The following is a 6,591-nucleotide window of genomic DNA, read 5'->3' on the forward strand; positions in this document are numbered from 1 at the left end:
AAGGAGAGAGTTCTGAGTGGAGGGATGGTAAAAACCTATGTACTCCTGGGAATTCAGAAAGGATCTTTAAAATCACTAGAACAAAGACTTGCAACCTTTTCTGCAACCCAGAAGACTTATGAAACTAGAGATGTTTTATGATCTATAGGAGGCTGACCTCTCTTTTCTATTATTATCTCCCCAAGTGATTTTGTTATGCAACATTGAAGAACTAGTGCATTTGGGTGCATGGGCTCCCTAAAGAAGTGGAGAAGAAACAAAGTTGTGTGGGTCTGTGGGGTGCTGGACAGCTGGAACAGTGTGATCAGCAATAGAGACAGCTCTTTCAACACAAAGAACAGTAAACAATTGGAGACAGAATTATGAATATATATATATATATAGATATATATATATATGAATACACACAGAGAAATAAGAAGAAATAGGAGTATCCAAGTAGCAGAAATGATGAAAGGGAATTGTCACCAGAGCCCCATTTCCAAGACGAAACTGAGGACAAGCACAGCTTCTTTCAAGGCAGAATAAGACAATTTGCCAAGACAATAAGCTTAAAAGAAGAGAATGATTCACTGTGTGACTTTTTTTCTATCTCTCCTGAACATGAAAGAAATGCGTGTACTTTTCATTATTTATTTCATTGTGAGGACAAAACGTCTTGCGATTTAATAGAGAAAGGAGTTTGTTTTATGGTTCCTGGCTGCAAAGCAGGAATGCCTTGGTGAAACGGGGTGGTGGTGAGAAGCTACTCTGTCTATGATGTGAAGAGAAAAGGGAGGAGCTGGAACACAGATATACCTTTCCAGACTGTACCCCAACCAAGTTCCAACCAGGGCTCACATCGCACTAGCACATTCAGCCAGGAGCTCAGCACCAGATGAATTCACTGATGAACATGGTTCCCCATGACCCGATCTCCTTCTGAAGCCTCCACATCTGACACTTGAGAATTACGGGAGATATTCTAAAGTGAAACCATAGCACTCTGTTTCTGGCCTTCAAAATGCTCGTGTTAATCTTATTATACAAAATGCATGTAGTCCCACTCTAGGAGTCACCAAAAGTCTTAACGATTACAACATTGCTCAGAAGTCTAAGTCCAAATTCTTCTCTGATACTGCAAGTGCTTAGCTATGAACTCTTAAATACATTGTAGTTTAAAATACAATGACTGAGGCTAAACATTGCCATTTCAAAAGAGAAGAACAGGAAAATAAAAAGGATATGATCAAGAATAAGTCTAGAACTCAGCAAAGCAAACATTAAATCATGGAGCCACATGCCCAGCACCTAAATCGTGACAGTGAATGTGAACTCCAAAGGACTTAGGCAGCAGTGGCCCTACTGCTTACTACTTGTGGCCCGCATGCCACCTCTGCTGGGCTGATGTCATCACCTCAAGCTTTCCTTAGCAGATGTTCCACATCCTTGGTTTCTTTCTCCAACATCCTGAGCACTCTTCTGAAGCCTTGCCTTCCATTGGCATTTCATGTCTTGTCCTTTCAGGGTTTCTAAGAAGGGATTGGAGCTCTGTCACATATTTTTGCTCAGCACCCCAGGCTTTGAAAAATCTATGTGGAAGTCCCCACAACCTTATTGCTCTTAGATTCTGCATGTGTATAAAATGTTCACCATGTAGAGGTGCTGAAGTTTGCCATCAGCTTGAGCAGTAGTCAGGCACCCTTGGATCAGAACAGCAGTTGCTTCTGAATGTCTGAATGGTTCAACTAAGAGATACGTTCTTCTATGTGGCCATGAATAAGTGACATATCCTGGAGCGCTCTTCTCAAAAGTCATTGAAAAAAATTATCTTTTATTATCTTAAGTGTTTCACTGGAAGGCTCTGCTCAACTCCTGCAATGCCGTGCAACCATCTTTCTTGTCCTGGTGCCAAGTTTCTTTCTAATAGCACTAATCTTTTTGTCATTGTACACTGACAGGCTTGATGTTACCTTAGCTTCCTTTCTGGACAAACTAAACATTTTCCCTGTGTCTTCGTTTTATTTTTGCTCCAGACTCTGTAAATTTGACTGAAAACAGCCATCAGTAACCATGCTACTGTCTGAATTCAAAGAGACAGTTTAGCCATTATTATTGTCTTGAAATTTCATCTACCAGAAATTTCCTCTACCAGATTAATACAAATTACTTTGAGTACATACTGTTTGAATTCAGTCTCCTGTGCTATCTAAGGGTATGGACAACATGTAGGCAAATTCTTTGCCAGGATATAGCATGAATGATCTCTAGTGCAGTTTCCAATAGTCGATGTTGCTCTCTCAAAGCTCATGAGCTGCATGTGGGAGTAATATAGGGAATTTGAGGTTTTATGAAATAATGAAGCATCTTAGTTACTGTGCTCTTATTGCTGGAACAAATACCTGATGCATAAAATGAAGAAAGGAAAGATTTATTTAGCTCACAGTCAGCAGAGGAGTCAGTCCATATTCAGCTGGTGCCGAGGCCAAGTGGCACATGGCAGAGAGGGCAGGACCAGTGGTGACAGCAACAAAAGAGAGTAAGTCTGTTCCCCTCATGGCACAATGAGGCTCTCCGCCCCAGGCGGGGTGTAGCATTCACACATGTAATCCCAGAAGCACACACACACACACACACACACACACACACACACACGTAGTCCCAGTGGATCATGAGTCAATCACAAACTCTAGAAGTCTGCCCCATGACTTCAAAACGCTTTGAGGGGATATCTAGACACAAACCACAACATGAAAGAATATAGAAAATTCAAATTTCTAGTCCAGAGTAGCTTTGGGAAAGTAAAGGGAACATAAAATGGCTGCAAAGACAAAAACTCTATAAATTGGATTAGAATGTGCCTTTTTGTTCTCAGTCTGGAATCCTAGAACTGAGACTGAGCAAGTGGAGGGAACACCTAAAGAAAGATTAGCAGCTGGAATTCTAGAGGTCTGTCCTCAGAATTCCCTGCTTATTACCTGGTACTGGCAAATCTGACTGAAAATAGTTCTGCATAGTTGGCAAAGGCAGAGCATGAGGTTATTTCTTCACATCCACTGTTTCCATAACACACAGTCTTAAGTGTCATACAAAAGGTAAAATCTACCTGTCCTAGAAGGGCAGATGATCACCCTGGGCTGGTAAAGTCAGCTAGCTGGAGTTGAGAATCCACTGTGGAATGTTCTGCTAGAAAACACCAAAGCTGTGAAGCAGAATCCCACGTGAATCACAGAAGACCGGAGGTCACAGAGAAATATTTGTAGCTGGAGGTCATAAATATGTTGAGACCTGTATTCACTTACTGTAGTGAGAGTGTTTCTCATTCTGAATAAAACCATATTGTTGGAAGACTTTTAAAATAATACAAATTATTTTGAATACATGCTGTTTTAAAGTGTTTTGTACTGAGCAACTGGGTTATAATGAAAAGAAATTTATTCATTCACATTTGAAAAGCCAGGAAATATGAATGATCCTGGAGGTGCTTCATACTTCTTCAACCACAAGGGTGGACAGAGGACAAAGAGTGGACAAAAGGGGCAAAGTCAACCATTTGCTTAGAGCCCACGTCCTTAATAATGAACTCCTTCCTGTAATTACTGAATTATTCCATTCTTGAGGGTAGAGCCCTTCTTAATTGTTATAATGCAATTAAATTTCAATGTGAATTTCAAAGGGACATTCAAACATGCATAGCTTGGACATAAAATGGGATTTATATGTCCACACACAAAGGATGTCCTTGCCTTCAAAATCTTAGAAACACATTTATTTATATTTGATTGTACATGACTTGAATATTTATAGTTGCTATATAATTAATTCTTATTGCTCAGAATTATCATAACTTCCAAGGAACACACTTATAGTTCTAAATCTCTAAGGTAGTAGTTACTTAGTTCGGAGGTCTTTTTTTGGAAGAAATACCCCAACTTCTTTCACATCTTCTGAGTGTCAAGATGGAGATTCAGTGGGTGTGCTCGAACATAGCTGTTGTGTTATAATCAGTAGTCACTGTGTTTCTGGCTCTCTAGCAAAGCAAAGTTATTACAGCTGGGGGAGCACTATTCTCAACCATGCCAGATTGGGGAAAATGAAACTTGGCTGGTGGCCAGAACTCAAAGAGTAGTTTTTATTAATTAGACCAGATGGAGACCAATAATAGCAACATCATAGAAGAGAGCTAAATAAAATTAATAGCTCTTAATTAACATTAACAAAATGTTTCTGATATTAGAATAGTTTTTATAAAAGTTTACTCTTGGGAAGTAAGTTCATCCTTTGATATTGCTGCTGGATTTCTTTTGTTAGGGAAAGTTATCAAGTCACCAAAATTTATGATTGCCATCAAGAAGTACTTCACTCATTTATAAAATGGCTTCAATTGTGAATATTAAATATGTACTAATGTCTAGTAACTACATGAACTTAAATGATGAGCAAAGGATCAGGACCCAAAATCACAGCAAATTTTAGGAAACAGAAAATTCAGATTGTTAAAAAAAAAAACACCTACTGAACATAAAAGTTAAGTTATTTTCAATAAGGAGCAAATTACCTATGCAACTCCTGGGCAAATATTATTTACCCATAATACAATTTGCCAGACATAGCAAAAGTAGCAGTTCAAAAGTCTGATAAGGTCTTAATTTCTTCTGTTTCTTTTTCCTCCTCTTCCCTTCCATCCTTCTTTCTCTATTTGCTTTTTTTTTTCCTTTTTTTTTTTTTTTTAAGGAAATGGAGTGTCTACAGAATGAAGGAAAGATTACTGGAAGTTACCTTATTTCTAACAAGGCAACTTTAGAAAACTTAGCTAGCGAAAATGCCAGCAAATTCATATCTGCATGAGAGCTACAGGTCACACAGGGGAAGTTCTGATAGCAACTTAGAACTGGAGATTAAATCTTCTGTTTGGAAAGGAAGAGCTGGTGCCCATTACCCTATTCTGAAAAGATCTATCTAGAGGTATGAGAGAGTAAAGAAGAGTTCAGTGATCTTTGGGGCAGGATCAGTAGTAGAAATGTTTCTAGTAGAGTTGGTGAACTGGGCCACCCTAACAGAGGTGCTTATAGAAGAAAATAATCTTGGGATGCTAAAGATATGTAATGGGCCAGGAAATTCAAAAGAACACGGAAGGCCTCAAAGGAAGGGGATTAAGAGGCTGAGGAAAGAGGTGATGAAAAGAAATTAAGATGTATTATAGCAACTCCACACAAAGAATTTAAACATTATGTACTACAAACATGTACTAATAAAAACTGTGGAGAAAACATGGTTGTCATGACTGCAATAAATAGTGTGGTTCTGGCTTCCCTCAGTGAGCAGATCAATGATTTGTAGGGAGAATTATGATAAAATTTTTGCTTAGATTTATGACAGCAATATCAAATTTATAAATAAATACATAGACTTCATTAAATAATAAACCATCAAATAAGTAAATCATTGCAAAATGAAGGGAAAAGATAATCAGATATCATTTAAAATTAAAGGAGGAAAATATGCTATGAAAGTTTTTCAAGTTGAGGAAAAAGAATGGATGGAAAGAAGAGAAAACTACAGAAAAATATAGGCTTCTTTACATTTTTTATTAAGTGGTTTAACAAATCACTTAGAAACATGCCCTGTCTCTGTAAATATTAGACGAGGCTATTACCAGCTTTCCAGGACATCGTTGATTCCACCTGCTGACTAGAAATTTTCAATTTTAAATAATGAGATAAAAAATGGACTTTCAGGAAGGGAGCAGCGCTATCCTACTGTCACAAGCTAGTGTGGGTCCTTGCTTTGGTGATAATGAAAATGAAAACCTAAAGTGACAGTGTGAATTTGCAAGCTGTAAAGCTACAATATAAAAAAGATGGCAAAAATCCACGCTTCGTAGTAGCACACTCTGTAGAAAAGGACTGCGCCGGCCCAACCGCGAAGGAAGGAAATCATTTTTAAGGCAAACTGAGGTGCACCAGTCTTAGTAGTGCTCTCATTCCTGGGCTTTTATCTCTGGTAATTCGCATGTGTTGGAGAGTGGGTCCCTTCCCATGAAGCGACTGGTTCTGTTTGCAGAGTTCACAATCATGTGAGGTTCTGCTTTTCCTGCTATGCAGGTGACTTCTCAGAACTTTGGGACAGTTTTAAGTGGAAAAGGGATCTTCTCTATATGGATTCTTCTTACATAGTGGAGACTGTTTCTTTACCATGATGCCTTTCTTTCTTTCTTTTTCCTTTTTTTGGTGGTACTAGGGATTGAACTCAGGCCCTTGCGCTCTCCAGAGAAGCACTTATTCCACTGAGCCGTCTCCCCAGACCCTACCATGATGTATTTCAGATGCTCGAGCACCAATCGTCATTGCGGTGGTCTGGGAAGCAGTAATTCTATGCAGGAGGGAGCTCAGGCTGCTGTAAGGACTCAGGTACTTTAAGGCGGTTATCACAAAGAGGGAAGCTTGCCACTGTCCAAACTCTCAGCTCCAGATCCCTACCTGAGAGAGTTTGCCTGGGAAAACAAGCAGTTTGAAAACAAAGGTCCTATCTTGTTCTGTAAAGTAAGTAAAGCAAAGCAAAGCAAAAGTGAGCTGGAAAATTGCAAATCTTTTTTTTTTTTTAATTTTTTTT

This window comes from Octodon degus, unplaced genomic scaffold (genome assembly GCF_000260255.1).
Source record: "Octodon degus isolate 3935 unplaced genomic scaffold, OctDeg1.0 scaffold00231, whole genome shotgun sequence".
Lineage (NCBI taxonomy): Eukaryota > Metazoa > Chordata > Mammalia > Rodentia > Octodontidae > Octodon > Octodon degus.